This window comes from Takifugu flavidus, chromosome 17, assembly GCF_003711565.1.
Source record: "Takifugu flavidus isolate HTHZ2018 chromosome 17, ASM371156v2, whole genome shotgun sequence".
Taxonomy (NCBI): Eukaryota; Metazoa; Chordata; class Actinopteri; order Tetraodontiformes; family Tetraodontidae; genus Takifugu; species Takifugu flavidus.
In genome coordinates, this window is record NC_079536.1 from 7,220,660 (window position 1) to 7,236,870 (window position 16,211).

Here is a 16,211-nt window from a genome sequence, read left to right on the forward strand (position 1 = left end):
TATTACTGTTTTGTAAAATAAAGACTTAGTATTGTATACATTTAAAATATATCTGCTCTATCATAGAAAAATCTCAGATTTTCTAAAAAAATACACATTTCACAAAACCATTTGCTTATATTTTAGCTTAAATTTTATATTCCCTGTCAAGAAAAGAGCTGCTGTACTTGATATGCTTCTTTATACTACAATAAATGCATATACTGTATCCTGCATGGTTTTAATAAGCACCGACAGAGGGAGCCAGAGAGCTGGTATTCCAGGCGATGTCCTTGTAATAGCTGCAACTAAACCAAAAGTGAAAGTAAAAGAACATTTACGCAGCCCAGAGTCTTCAAGCCAGTCTTCTACATGGAGCTTTGCGTCCTCTAACTATGGGACCCATATAAAGGGGCCTGTGTGTGTGTGTGTGTGTGTGGGGGGGGTGGGGGGGTGGGGGCTATGACTAGGCATCAGTAGTACATCAGTGGCACAGTTTGTGTGGCTTTCTTGGAACTTCTCCAGGAGTCTGGACGAAGACTGGACATTTGTAGGGAGAGTTCAGTCCTCCAGTAGAGAAGAAATATACTCTTGTTGGCCGGGAAAAAAAAGAGAGTGACAGCTTCCTGCCCAGCATAACCAGTTTGACTACACAGTACAGGAAGAATGTCCAGTTTGCCCTCAGCTGTGTGGCAGCCTTGAATTTAGTATTTCATAGCATTTAGTAATGGAGGACACAATTGCATTAGCTTTGCAGAGTCTTCTTGTCCAATTTTTGTTTTTTTGTTTATGCGATTTCCTCGGCCTCGCTGTCTTCATCGACACACTCGTTTTGGTTGTTGTGGTCTGAAATGAAGATGGATTTTCCGATGACATTTGGAACACCAAAGAGAAGACATCAAAATGAAGCAATGCCTGTTCTGCTGTCCCTCAAAGACTCAAATTCTGATTGTGCTCAAACCCTGATGCTCTGAATAGGTCACGGATTGTGCTGCTCTGTGACTCAGACCACAGCTATCAGCTTGAATCAACAAATTTATATGAATCACACTGTCACCATTATTTTTGTTCCCGTTTTATATTTGTTCCATCTGATAAAATGAGTAAATATCAAAAGAAGACCCAAATATGGGAACAGAATTAGTTTATTTGTTAGACACCATCAGTTGCCATTTTTCCACTGTATAGTGACAGCTCATGAGTGAAGCATCTGTATATTTATACTTACGGCTGGGCCATCACAGGGGCACCCTATTGAGCGTAAGACAGACTCGGTCAGTCTCTTCGTCTGGGCTAGATTTAAAGTTATCATTCTGCAGGCTAGCTTGTGCAGGGTGTTGAGCTCATCCTGCAGAAAAACGACCAGAAAGCTTCGCTCGTAAAGTGTCGAACAAATTCAAACACACTGAAACCTCATATTTTCTAAAAAAAGTCTGATTATGTATTTTTTAGTCTATTGAGAGACACATTCCCTGCAAATTCTCAGTCATCTGGCTGCGATTTGATACTTTATCCTTGACATAATGTGCTGTAGGATGATCTCTTCAGGTTAAATCTCATTTGTGAAGCTGAAGGACTCCAAAACGTTTTATGTTCCCTTCACTCTCTAAAGAATAACATTCCAATCATTAATTATGAAGAGGAAATTCTCCTGCCAAGAACAGAATAATGACCTACTGAGGTGTTGGGGGTGCAGTTTTCTGCCTTGAATCTCAGCTGCGGGCACGATATTTCCTGCAATGAGGCTGAGATATTTTCTCTCTTCAACAAACAGGAAAGAAACACAAGTTAGGAAGAAAGCTTTTTTTTGGGCTGCTAAGCAACTAATGGGACTCAGTGAACCTTGTTGGGGGGCAGCCAATAACGAGCACATCGATAAGCTTTATTGCAGAGCAGGATTACAATAAAGTGCATCAGCTGTTGCACTAGCTGACATTTGCCTTGTAGTTTTCACGAGACCTTCTGTAATTGAAAGCAAAAGATTCGGATTTTGTCCAAAAATCGGAATATTTACACAAATAGTGAAACTCATCCTGCATAAAGTGTCTCGCCAAGCTTTCAGTTGGGAAATTTGAGTAGAGGGGTGATGAATGGATAAATATATATATATATATATATATATATATATGTGGACGGACAGACAGACAGACGGACAGACAGATCTCTTACTGTGTTGTCAAGGTCAGTTTTCACAATTGCGTTGTAAAGTTCGGGCGCGTCTCTGAGAAACTGATTTCTGTCGCAGGTCAGAGACTGAGGTAGAAGCAGAAGAACGAGGAGACTGATGCAAAGAAGCGGCTGCAAAAATCAAAACGTCAACGTCAGTGTTTGAGGCAAGGGGAAGGGGGGGGTGGGGGGGTTAAGAGAAGAGGGACAAAAAGGGAGGGGGAGAAAGAGAGGGAGGGCATTCACCACATTTTATCTTCTGTAATATCTGTAATATATGCTACGTGTGTGGTGGTGGTGGTGGTGGTGGTGGTGTGGTGGTGGTGGTGTGTGTGTGTGTGTGTGTGTGTGTGTGTGTGTGTGTGTGTGTGTGTCCGACCGACCGACCGATATCCATATTTTAGCACAGGCGAGGGCCGTTCCCATTATGAAAGTGAAGTTCACTGGCCTGGAGGCCCCGCTGCTGGGTGGTTTGTCTTTTATTTTCCATTCTTGCTTTATTATTTTTAGTTCATTAGTTTCCACTCGTCATTAGTTTGGTTTCAGTCTGCCGCTGCCACATAATCTGACTGGATGTAAACATCCTCCATAGGTTATCCTCAGTGAATAGTGGTGTCTAAATAATTGGGTCGTCGAATAAAAATAAACACGACCGACATTCTCGCTTCGATGGATGATTACACAGTGCCAACAATTGTTCTTTGTACAATACAAACAAGGTTGAACATTAAAAGAAATTAAGTAATGGGTTCAACTACATTAATACCCTGTTAAGAGTCTTTTTTAAATACAAAAACTCGTCTTTTGTGTCTCTTTACATGAAACGAGTGAAGCGTTAAAACTTTCCAAGCCTCGGTTCCTGTAATCACTGGAAACACAATTCCCGTAAAACCCTAAACTTTCGGTTTCCTATTGACTGGAGCAACGGGAAGTCAACTACGCAGAATTCCCCAGAAAACAAGCAAAGTTTCCCTGCACAGGTTGAGCTCAGTCAGTCGCTGGGAAGGACGCCGGGACAGATGCGCTCGCCTACCGCTGCCGGTGAGTTCCGAAAAGCCTGATTTTTACGCGCTCACACGCTGCTGGATTTGGCTAAATCTACTAAACTGACCTGTTTTCAGCTTTTAATCGGGAGATTTGTGGCCACAACAGCAATTTACTGGGTGCGTTACCGCTTCTGGCCAGCCAGTTTCCCTCCGCGCCCAATGGAACATTTCCCGTACTTACCATTGGTCATTCTTCATTCATGTTCTTCACGGGTTCGAGTTGCAGAGCTGACATATCTGGATTGCTGCACAACTCTTCCGATTTGGTAGCTTTGACCTGAAAAGCACGAGTCGCCCAGCACCGCTGTTACTGGATCTCACGTTGTGCGTAACGCGGCGCGGCCACAGCATGTGATTTTACTTCCGTCCTCCCTGACAGGGCTCCTCTCGTATAGACGTAACAGACACTGGTGGTCAGTCACACCTGTGCTTCGACGTGCACGTACACTGACATCTAGATTATTATCCTAGTGTAAACAGAAGAGAGCGGATCAGTCAGCAAAAACGGATACGTCAAAAGACATAAAAGTGCACGGTCAGCGTTTAATTCCCGAATCCATTCATTCATTTATTCATGCACATTTTTAGACTTTGTCCCTGAATATCAGATCACTCTTTAGTCTTGGGGACGACGTGGAAGAGTTTGAGCCACTCTTGTGGAACACCAGCAGGTTTAAAACCGCTTGAGGACCTTCATCAAATCCAGTGTTGGTTTTAAATTACCTTTAACATTTCCAAAGGAAATTCACTTTCCCTAATGTGAAAAGCTTGTTTGCATTGTGTGAGCATTCTTCACTATATGTGTGCCACAGTTATGTTCACATGTGCCCTGTCTGTGTCCACAGAACATGTAATAAAACATACATGACTTTGAACAGTGCTGTCTCTGTCCATTGCTGACCTGACAAGACTATTATAACTAATATATAAGGACGTGCTGTAATGACAATAAACAAAACATATTTATTTATAGTGTGTATTATAGTCCATGTTGTTGCTAGTTAGAGATCTGTAGACAAGTGGATTCCACGGAAGTAAAGACGAGAGTGTGATGTTTTGTCAGGTTGGCATTCTGTAGACGATGTAGTCTTCAAATGGGTCCCAGCTAGTTTAAAGTCATGTAACAGTGCATGTGTGAACATACTTGTAGCGCACATGGAAGCCCGTATTAATGAACACAGCAGGAAGCACCCTGTGAAGCTCACATTGCAGCTACACTGTAGAAAGTCTGTTACTACCTGCATATATGTATGTTTAGCAAAAATGAACACTCTTTTTCTTTTTGGATTCAGCTAATTCCATCGAGTAGATGCCATTTATTGTGATAATTGGTGGTGAAATGTTGTTTTATCATCTTTGAACTGGTGACGTTCAAAACAATGAAATAACACTGAAGCAGCTTTAAATAGATGTAAAAAGTACGTGATTATTAACTATCTTATTTCTCAATCCTAGTTAAGGCTTAGTTTCAAAATAGATTTATAACCCTTTAAATCAAAGTTGATGGTGTTTTAACAAAAGTCAGTTTAAAAGTCAGCTGGCTGAGGAGAGCAAAGAACCTAACCTAAGACTGCTCTTATCTAAACTGTCCTATCCAAGAGCTGAGAGGAAATAATAGAATATGGATAGTTATGTATCTTGGATGCGTGGAAACTATTCAAGGTCTTTGACCATTAAAGTGCCTTTTGGAACAAACAAAGGCAACAAGATGACGAGAGACACTCAGAGAACTCTGGTTACACCAACATTAACATTAGGCCATTTTACAGATCTGTGGCATAAAGATCTAAAATCACACTTCTACTTTCTACTGAATGAGACTAAATTTCCTGAGAGCCGAAGAAAAACAAAGAGAAACAGATTACAGTCGTTGGAGTCTACATAGTTTTGCTGGGGTTACAGGCGGTGGGTCAGGACAGCCAAGGGCTTTCATTCGTGAAAAGTTGCCAGTGAGCAACGTGGGAAAAGGCAGTTTGGGGTAGAATCAAATATCATCTAGAGTAGGAGAGCGAGCAGAGACGATGAAACATTTAAGCACTTAATAGTACATCACAAATACCCTGGTTTATTTAAATAAAGTGTTTTTTCACAAGAAATTCCAATTTCATTATTGGGAAGGTCTGAATATATAAATCATAATTTTGTAATTTGTATTAATTAAACTAAAGCTAAAAATGCTCTTATACCTGTGTGCTGGATGTTTCATGTATGCTAATCATTCAAATGAATAGATCCAACATTCAAGATTTTTAAGGAATGTAGACAACTGAATAAAACATAGTTAAAATAAGAAAGCAGTTTTTTTTGTAAAGAAAAGTCAAGAGATGCCTTTTTGATTAACGATACTATCTCCAGTATCTTTAGTATTTCTCACAGCTTTTTTCAAATAATAAAAGACATTAAACTGAGAAAATATTAATATTTTAGCTACCAAATAAAATTAGCAATATAATTATTTTAGTAAATTAGCAATAGAATTATATCCTTTCTTTAATAAATTGATATCGGCCCTAAATCTCGTAGAGGAAGTGAAATCAAAGTGGTGCTGGGAAAAGAAGATAAATGTTGAAACGCTGCCCACTTGAATTAGTGAATCACCGTGGCGTTGTAGAGAAAACTTTATTCCAACCTTATTTTGAATTTAGCAGGAAATTATGACTCAAAAATGCTGAAGTGAGACTCAAAAATGTGGAATCTATCGATTCAATCAAAGAAATACAATGTTACCTTGTGAGGGCTGCTGCAAGTTCTAGGTTCTATGATGAATTGATTTTGTTTAATCGGTCTGTGTGTGTGTGTGTGTGTGTGTGTGTGTGTGTGTGTGTGTGTGTGTGTGTGTGTGTGTGTGTTACCATGCTGAAGTTCACAGTAATTAAAGTCATCCATCAGGTTTTGACAGCATTGCCGGGAAGCACTGCATCGTGACACTAAAAAAGCTGTCCCTGTTACCATGACTACAACAATCAAACACACAGGTGATGTTTCACAGCAGGATTCTATTTGTTGCCTGGTGTGTTGTGATTCACTTGCAAACTATGCATGGGTGGAATAGAAGCCTTGCATGTGTGCTCGCTGCGTTTGGTCCGTGATATGTTTGGTTTTCAATTCTTCTGTGTTGATTGTATATTGGGAGAAAAGGAGAAATAAGCGTGGAAGTAAGCTGCCAATATTTATTGGGTCTGGTTAGCCGGCTTATTTCCACACATCCTCTCACTTTATGAAAGAAAGTCCTTCACAAACCAAACAAGCAGGAAACGAAAGTAAATATGTTGCATTCAGGTATGAAAACTGCAGCTTAAGACTTAGCCATGTGAGTTTGGGCCTGAAACAAAACCAACCCTTTTTAAAAGGGACAGAACGATGATGAAAATTAATTCTGTTGACTCAGGTCTTTTACCCACAAGCCTTTTAGATTAGATTAGTTTCCAGCCAGTTGAGATGAAAAAGTGTGATTCTGTAGCGGTGTGCTTTGGTAGTTTCTGATGAACGGGATCACCAGCTCTAACCTTTGTTCACTGCACGTTTGCCTTCCTTTACACCATTTTTTTTTCTGGATTTCTCTGTGACATGTGATGAAGCCACCACCATAATCGGGAGGCTAAAAATCCAAGTGCCAAGAACAGGAACTAGCTTTATGACTCAGGAATGATGAAAGCTCGTCTGTCACCCCTCCTTGTGCAACAACCGCCGTGCATGTGTTGGATGGGATGTGTGTTACTGTCATAGTTACAGTCTTTATTAAGCACGGTTAAAGTTTCTGCTGTTGCAGGTCAGAATTAATTGTAGTTGTGAATATTTTTCTTAAATGGTACTTTTTTATGCACATAACACAAATTTTTGTTATGATTACCGTTAATTATTACCATGTTTTTTTTTTGTTCAATTCATATATTAATTAAATGTTTCGTTTTCTCTTGTGAACACCTGAATTTCCAACACCTGAGTACCAGCTGGATCCGCTCCCTCATCCTGGAACAGTCTGCTTGGAGCAGACTTCGTCCTCTGTGAGCGTCGCCTGGCAAAGCCAACAATCCAGACTCTTCTCTTGTCCTGTTAACGATGGAGGAACCAGCTCCAGAGCTCTGTCAGAGCAGGAGGGACCCTCTCTACCTACCCTCTAGAAAACACCGCTCTTCTGAAAGCTCCTGTTCTCCAACAGCACTTATTTCGCCTCTCTCATCTCCTTCTCTCCTCTTTATAACCCTCTCCACAGCTCTGCTCTGGTAGTTGGTAGTTGAACCAGGTTTCGGGCTGTTAGCTTGCCTTTTATTTACATGGCTCTCAAGTTTATATTGGCTTAACTGTGGCTCTCAGTTAACCGCTTTCCTCGGAAGAGAATCTGGTGCACATGTGGTGCTGGTGCGTCACTGCTTCCAACCAGGTGCATCCAAAGCTTTTCCAGAGGCCAAGAGCCAAGTGGAGCCAAGTCAGACCCACGTCATTAGGTGGTCACGTGACTATGTGTGGTGCGATCTGCTGGTTGTAGATTTAAAATGGCGGTTCATAGCTTTCACTGTTGGTGTTTTTGGTTTGTAGCCCCTTCAGCATGACCCACCTCACCACTGAGTCTTAGACCAGGTCCCCTTTTAGCCCAGCTCGATGCTGGTGTTTGCATGGAACCTGTTTGGAACCGGTCAGTCAGTCAGCCAGTCAGTCAGCCAGTCAGTCAGCCAGTCAGTCAGTCAATCAGTCAGTCAGTCTGTCTGTCTGTCTGTCTGTCTGTCTGTCTGTCTGTCTGTCTGTCTGTAATTAGAATTCTTGGACCCCTTCTGTAATATCAGCCTCATTAGAAGATTGATTGATTGATGGAAGTAAAGCAAATAATTATGTTGTCTCAGTAACTTTTATTTCTTCCTTGTATTTGTTCAAAGATGGGGGGTCCGGGTCTTATGGTGCCCTCTAGTGGTTGGATGGTTCCCAATCACCCTCGTGAGATGAACAGATGTGATGGCTAAAGCAGAACGCTGGTATGAAACTTCTGTCAGGTTAAGATAATCACTACATAATTCATACAGTACAAATATGAGTATGATCTGTAAAATGTACATATATCAAATTCAATAAATCAAAGTCTGTTTTCCAAAGTGTTGTTTTTGTGTATGATGAAGGAAACGAGGGGAATGAAGAGATGACGGAGTACATATCTGGTGATCTAAATCCCTCAGGGAGTTGGTTGCCATGGTGCCAAAGAGAGCACACGATAAAGGTGTGGGTTTAGGGGTGGGGGTGGGGGCTTTGGTGCTGAAGGAAAAAAGATGTCCCCTAACCTCAGGAGCCAAAAATACAATTTTAGGTCTTCAGCTGGAGGCTGATGGAGGATGCTTAAAGGTCAGCAGCTGCTTGGCAATCAGGAAACAAACAAACAAAAAAACAAACTAACTAACTGACTGACTGACACTGGGAAACATTCTGTGTCAGATAGATAGATAGATAGATAGATAGATAGATAGATAGATAGATAGATAGATAGATAGATAGATAGATAGATAGATATAGATAGATAGATAGATAGATAGATAGATAGATGATAGATAGATAGATAGATAGATAGATAGATAGATAGATCATCACTCCCAGTAACCACCTCAGGGTGGCACTCCGTATCCTTGTTAGACAGCAGCGCGGCGCTTGCGCGCGCACGTGCGTTGAAGGGCGCGCGCGAGTCGCCGTCTGCGTCCTCCCCGGTGCCGTTACCTCCCCGTCGCTGCAGTGCTTCGCCGCTGTCCTCTTTCTCCCTTTTCTCTCGCTTTCGAACCCAGCGCCTCGCCTCGTCCTTCTCTTCTTTTTTCTTCTTCTTCCTCCTCCTCCTCCACCTCCTTCTCCTCCTCCCCCCCCGCGGTTGCTTCAGTCCAGCGTACCGGCAAATGGTCGCTCCATCTCCGGCAACTGTGCACGCAGGACGCAGCGGCGAGGCGCACAGCTCCTTTCTCATCTGATCTTAGCGGATTGATTTGAACCGGAGGCGGACCAAGAAGGGAAACGAACGAAAGCCGGCGGCTGCCAGTGACCAGGAGCTCATTTCGGTAAGCTAAAGCCTTTTCTGTCATCAAGTGGAGTTTGGATTTTAGGAAGAAGGGAAGAAGAGGCTGGCAGGTTCGGCACTGTCTCTAGAGCTCGGGGAAGACGCGGTCTTGCAAATTTTTGGTGATGTGCAGGAATATCCAAGCGTGAGTCGTGGAGCACTGGATGGGGTTGCAAAAGTGCTGCTTTTGTTTTTGTTGGTGCGGCGTTTCCACACCAGCTGGACGCTGATAAATCATCCATTCGCCGTGCGTAAAAGCGACCTGAAGGTGTGCCAGAACCACCAAAACAACACTGCTTGCAACTAGGTGGTGACATTTGTACTTGCAGCCTGAAGTTGTACACGATACAAAAACGTACACGATATAAATCTTATATCCAGTATTGTGTCACAGGTATAAGCTAAGGACAGTGCTTCTAGATGTTTCCCAGGTATGTGCGGGTATATAAGGGTAAAGAGTCCATACCTTTCCCACAGCCTTACATGCACGTTGATCAATAGATGGACGCAGGAGGGTGAGTGAGCGAGCCAGCGTTGGTCATCTGTCAAGGGCAGACAATATCCATCAGATGATGTAGAGGAGAAGAGGAGGAGGGCTGCTGTGAGGCATGCTGTGGGACCATGTTCACCCTACTGAGTATCTGCACTTGTGCACGATGGCCTGTTACACAGCAGCTACGTGTGCATCACATTATCCTGCTGTGTCTTCTGCTCTGTGCCGCTTTCAAACTCTTTCATACGCAGGTACGATAGCAACAAGGAGAATATGGTGGTGCACAAATGTACAGAGAGATTTATTTTTTTCCGGACTTTTTCAGGAATTCCAAGCAACCTTCTTGTTGCCCAGAAGCAACACATCTTCAGGAACTTCATTACATTTGTCATTGTTGCAGGATAAGAAGCATTAAAATATCACTGTATGTCTCCCTCACACACACACACACACACACACACACACACACACACACGCTCCAAATGCACTCCAAATTTCCTAAAGATTAGCTTCCTTTATGTCCAGTAAATGTCTCCAGTGGGCATGAAAAGCCTTGTCCTTCATTGCGGACACAGATTAAGCTAATTCACGCAGCAGCGCAGCGCTAGTGCTTAATCACTCTGCTGTGCCGGCAGAACAGAACAGAACAGTCTTTGTACTGTAGTAGCCATGAGAGGGAGAGCGAGCAAAGAGAGGAAAAGCTAGCCACCGGTGCCTATTGATCCACCAGAGCGGCTTCTGGCAGACTTCCATGGGATGGAGTGCTGACAACAGTCCAAAGATGTGCCTGGATGAGCTGGACCAGCAGCTGCTACAGAGTAATGTTGATAAAGGGGGAGAGTGTTTAAAGAAGAGTTACGCTCCCCGTAAGAAAGCAGAGCAAGAGCAGGTCAAACACTGTAGCTGCTCCGGTTCTTGCTATTATTTTTGACCGTTTTTCTGCACTGCTCATATAGCAGATCCACTCTGCACCTGCCAAACTTTTGTTGTACAGAAACAAGGATGAATATTATATCTATAAATAAATATAGAGCTCGGACATGGGTGGATTACTGTAAAGTCGTCAGATTGTGACTTCGGACCTGGTAATGCAACAGACACATTTAAGTGAGGCTGTCATCATTTTCATAATTAATGTGACAGCATCACACACCTGCTCTCCCACTACAGCTACAGCCTGTCAGTGAGCAAATCTAATAATGGTAAACTTGACCTCCGACCCTTCATATTGATTTTCTGCCGCTTGCCTGTTTCCAGAATCTCCTGCACATGCCGTGTTGGACTGGGGGGGACACGAGACACTTGTGTAGTATTGTTTTATTAACTGAAGCCACCTTTGAAAATATACCAATGGCTTTTCTCCAGAGGAAGAAGACACGGATGTGATGCAGCTGGTTCGGGAGCTTAACCTGAGGGCTAACCGCTAACCCGAGCTAAAGATATCCTCATCTTAAGTAGTCTCCTGCTCCTGTTCATTTAGGGTCTATCACAGTTGTCCTAATGGACACAACCTATTTTAATTAAAAATTTGTTTATTCGTGCTGTTTTAAGATATAAAGAAGAGTCAAGAACAGGCAAGACTTAACCGTGGAAGATGTACCACCATCTCCAGGAGAAGCAGAGGGATAAACTTGATGATGATGTGCTTAAAGTGTGGCTCTGCAGGGTGTTGTTGGTGCTTTCTGTAAAATAAAATCTGACTGAGCCTCAGGCAGCTGGCTGACATTTGATCTATACTCGCTCCGCGCATTGATTTCATATTCATGGGGGCTGGGGAGGCGCTAATTGACAGCCACAGCGTGCTCAGCTGACTTGATGCTTGAGTTGCTGGCGGGACGCCTGTGAGTTTGTTTCCTGACGTGAAAATGTTCATCTGCTTGTGCAGTCTCACACTATTCCATTACTGTGGGATATTTTAGGAACATGAGTTTTTCTTTCTTCCATCTCCTGCTTTTCACACTCGTTCACACTTTCAGCCTAAAAATTTGTTTGGGATGCAGAAAGTTTGATTTTTCATTCTCATGAAGTTCCAGAAGTGAACCAACCCAGAAGAGAAATGCAACGCTGGCAGGCGGGTGCGTGCGCTACCTGGATCTGAATCTGATGGAAAGAACCCATCGATCTGTAGCAATTTCACAAGTGGATGCTCTTAACAATTTAATGGCGATTGAGAAGGTCTTTTAAAAGCCAAACACTGAGTTTTCTCAAACGGAACGTCACCACTCTTCTATCAATCTGTCGTGTGCCTTTCAAGAGTTAAAATCAGGACAGCAGATCTTGTTATTTCATCCTGAATTAAGTCCAACCGCTTGGAACGGAGTTTCTGCTTATTTGGAATCTCACTAAGGTCATTGATTATTTGGCCATAGATCTCCTGAACATAGGTTACAGCTAAACATGCACGTTTTTAGCCTTTTAGCAGCTTTGCCTTTCCTCCCTGGTACCAGAACTGGGCCCCATATTGAAGTGGTCTGTGAAGACCCCAGTAAAACACTCACATAACATTTCAGTTTTATTATTTCCCATTAATCAAATGCAACATAAATGTTTTTTACTCCACTTTTTTACCTAAACTATTATTGATTTTAAAAGACAAGTTAAAAATCCCACTATGATAAAACCTCACGCTGACATAATTAAACATTATTTAAATGAATGAGTGTGACAGAATTTCACAATCTAATGTCGTAATAGTACAGCCTAGCATGTGCCGTTCTGGAGACCCCACCGTTGTTGTGGAGACCCGGATGAATGAGTGTAATTTAGGCTTTTCTTCATCATATGCTCGCCGCACACAGTGTATTTATAAAGGGAGCTCAATCTTCAGCCAGAAGGTCAGATGTCAATGACTCTATTCCATCACCAGAGTCCTTGAAGCTGGATGGAGGATCCATGTATGTCAAAGGATGGCAGGTCATCACTGGACCTTTAGCTTATTTGTGAAGAAAGGAAGCAATGAAATTATGCTCCTGATGTTGGTCCTCTGCCTCTCTGTGCTAGTTATATATTATATACTAATATAACATCTATATATGCTAACAGGACTATTAAAAAACAAACATCTCAGTATTTCACTATTGTCTCACCGTTGACTTTTGTATGTTGAGAAATGAGCTTTCATCAAATTATGGTCAGAGCAGCCCCAAAGTGGCTACTTGGGAGAAAGTTTAATGATATAAAGAATCAATAACATGAAAATAATGATTATAGTAATTATAAGGTCTATATTTACTCTGCTCATTTTCAGTAGACACATTTCTCCTCCTTAGCACCTTTGCTGTTTAGATTACAGGGAGCAACCATCTATGCTCCCTGTAATCATCGTGTAGCATCATTTCATCAGCTGAAAATGGGATGGATCCAGCATTTTGAGGCATTAATTCGTGTTATGCTATCAAAGAAAAATAATACATATCAACACAAAGAATCCTTTGAATTGACTCCTCAGTTTGTACTGCAACGCTAGCTTGTGTTCGAGGGAAATAATGACAGGAAAAATTTAGTGTTTGGTTCTTCCCCCCCTCCAATCAAATCAATCTTTATTTATATAGCATCTTATACAATCAAAATTGTTTCAAGGCGCTTTCAAGAATCCCAGGGCCTAACCCCAGACAAGCAACAGTGGCAAGGAAAAACTCCCCTTTAACAGGAAGAAACCTTGAGCAGGACCAGGCTCATGTAGGGGGACCTTCCTGCTGGTGGCAATGAACTCACTGCAGTGGGGACTTCCTCTGTCAGCACACGTTTCCACCAGGGAGAGCAAAAAAATTAAAGGTAATAGAAAGGAAACGAGCAATGAGTTCAAAATGAAGAAAGACAGGAAGTCGAAATGAAGAGTCTAAAAGACAGCAGGAAAACATGATTAGTAGAAATAGTGTAAATAGAAAAAAGTAGAAACCAAAGAGGAAGTAAAAGGTGAAATAGTAAATACCAAAACCACCTCCATCTATAGATTGATCGTTGTTGAAGCCTTATGGTGCATGTGCACGGCCCAACACTCAGCACATCAAATCTGCGGTTGCCTAGCTATGACATCACTTCTGCACCTGCCACATTAAACTTGCAAAGGAGAGTAATAATTGGCTCAGCTAGCAGGTCTCCTGGAGTTAATTGAGCTTCATCGAAAAATCCATAGCCAGAGCACATCTGAGCTCTATTTCCCTGGGTAAAAAGGCAAGCTTGATCATGCATAACTTAACTTTGAACATGCATCAACATTGTTCGCGTCCAAGTTTCACCCCATGGTATTTTTGGATAGAAACACTTCTGCGTTGTGAGTTTTGTGCTCCAAATGATGGTCCGGTGAGTAGAATTCACTTAAATGAAGGCAGTTAGGAATTGTGAAAAATGCTAAAGGACCTCTCAAGAGCCACTTCTACCTAGCATGTCTGCTGAGCCGCAGCTCACAGTGAAATCGTCAAAGTAGGCTCCTTGAAACTGCTGCACTTCAGTGGTTTTTGTCCTCTTTTCATGGGAAATGAAACACAACCTTACATTATCTGCAACAGGTGGAGCGTGGACGCACAGGCATGAATGTTTCTTAGGGTAAAATAAGGTAGAGGAGGGATGTTGGTTCATGGCTTCATATTGTCACTCTGAACAGCAACATGTTATTATCCCTGGCTGATCAAGTGGGAAATAACGTGTTTTGTACCCTACGAACACCTGTGAAATATGAGCAATGTGTGTCTGTGTGTGTGTGTTTAATGTACTTATTCCAGAGGATGAGGACGCACATTTTGCATTTCACTGCTGCGAAAGCACCTAAAATAAGCCCAGATTGATGACAGTGCGATGAAACATAAGAGGATTTGTTATCAGCATCATATTTCATGTTTTTCTATGGCAGCAGAAAATAGTCTGTGTGGGACCCCCCCCCCCCATCCCCGTTATCAGATAAGCTCATTTCATATGTACATTTCCCCTTTATTATTATATGTTCCCGTGTAATGTGCGGTGACCTTGAGAGTTCCTCTAGACATCCGTTCCTTGTATGCCTAACCTTCAATTAAAGCAGCAATTTGTTCTGATTTATGATCTTCTCAGTGTTGTTAGTCGTGGACCACATACTGTGTCTCTGACACCATGTCCTTTAAGCCATGTTTATAGGGCATCGAGCCCATATTTTAAAAGTAATAAAAGTCAATCAAACGAGTTCACTTGGAAGTGAATGTGGGATCAGGTTTGTGAAGTCTCATGAAAGCGCCATTAAAAACATTTTTTAGAATAAAACTATATGTTGGAAGTTTACTACTGGCTATATTTGGATTACACACACACACACACACACACACACACACACACACACACACACACACACACACACACACGGGAGGGGAATCTCTCTTAAAAGCTTGAGGCCATCCATGCAGTGTAAATGTCATACCTGATGCCTGTGGTCGGATCAGCAGCCAGCCCATCAGCACCACACACTGATCCTTATCACCTGTTTATTACTTTGGCCACTTCCAGCTGTCACTCAAAAGCTTCCTCACATCTGGAGAAAAACTCAAAATAGAAAAAAAAGAGGTTTGATGGAAAGGATGGGAAAGGCTGAGACAAAAAGCAGAGAGAGAACGCCACAATGGCCCCTTTATTGACTGAGCCACCAGTTTTATTGCCCCATGTGCCAGATTTTGTGTCCATCTCAGTCACCAGGAAACAAATGAGGAGGAAACGCAGATCAGCAGATGGGTAATATGAGACAATGTGGACACGGTTCGCTGCTGGAAGCGGTGAAGTCGCAGGACAAAGATGGACTCAAGAGGCTGGGGAAGGATCCAGCCCAGTGCCTTAAGCCCAGTCTGAAAGAAGTACGGTAGCTGAAATAATGTGTTGACCATGAAGCTTTTTATTAGGTTGTTTATTGATGTGTGTTGACACTGGAGCGCTACAACCACAGCGGAGCCTCTGCTGTCCATATTATTCGATTTCATTTCACAGTCCCCGAGCCAAGAAAGGCAGCTACACACAGTGTCTGTTCGGAGTGAAGCTCGTGTCAGCGTTGCTGTGTATCCTCTAACCTGATATTCAGCATTTTCAGCTTCTTTCCCTTCGGTTCATCCTTTATACATCAAGATTTATTCCAGTTGCCGTTTAGAGATGGATAAATAATCATGTTTTTTTTTCATTTTGAAGATGATTGTGTTGAATTGTATAGAGGATGTTAATGCTGGACGCACTTGGCAAAAAACTGGTTGTCATGGAACAAATATGAACATTGTTTACCATATTTTCACAGCATTTAAGGTCTGTGTTTGAACTGTAATTACTTTACTATGTTATTAGATATTCTTCACTTTATTATTAAAGTACACTGTGAACTTCTTTCATTTCAAATTTAGCTTGTGGTGGCTAATGATTTACTTTATTATTTAAAATAATACGAATATTTATCATATTTAAAAAATAGATTTTATATAAGCGGATAAGCGGTAGAGGATGGATGGATGGATTTTATATATGAAATTTATATCGGAAATGTATTCGTATTGAACCATTCGAC

The 16,211-nt window shown here is 42.0% G+C and overlaps 1 protein-coding gene and 1 long non-coding RNA gene across 8 annotated transcripts in view; both read left to right on the plus strand.

Annotated features, from left to right (window-relative positions):
• Positions 1–2,305: 2,305 nt before the first annotated feature.
• LOC130513402 (uncharacterized) lies at positions 2,306–8,275 on the plus strand. 3 transcript variants are annotated; one of them, XR_008946722.1, is made up of 3 exons: positions 2,341–2,615; positions 3,126–3,186; positions 6,054–8,275. It is a non-coding gene; the product is annotated as an uncharacterized LOC130513402 (long non-coding RNA). The 3 variants fall into 3 exon arrangements; XR_008946721.1 differs by having other exon boundaries at positions 2,306–3,186; positions 3,267–8,275; XR_008946720.1 differs by having other exon boundaries at positions 2,306–3,186.
• Positions 8,276–8,762: 487 nt separating this feature from the next.
• The window catches only part of ctnnd2a (catenin (cadherin-associated protein), delta 2a), a 142,207-nt gene continuing 134,758 nt past the window's right edge, over positions 8,763–16,211 (plus strand). For 4 of the 5 annotated variants that reach the window (XM_057012101.1, XM_057012102.1, XM_057012104.1 and 1 more), the window contains exon 1: positions 8,764–9,214. The gene's annotated coding sequence lies outside the window, so the exon portion shown is untranslated. Of the gene's footprint in view, positions 9,215–16,211 lie in introns of all 5 variants that reach the window. The other variant, XM_057012103.1, reaches the window with a different exon arrangement.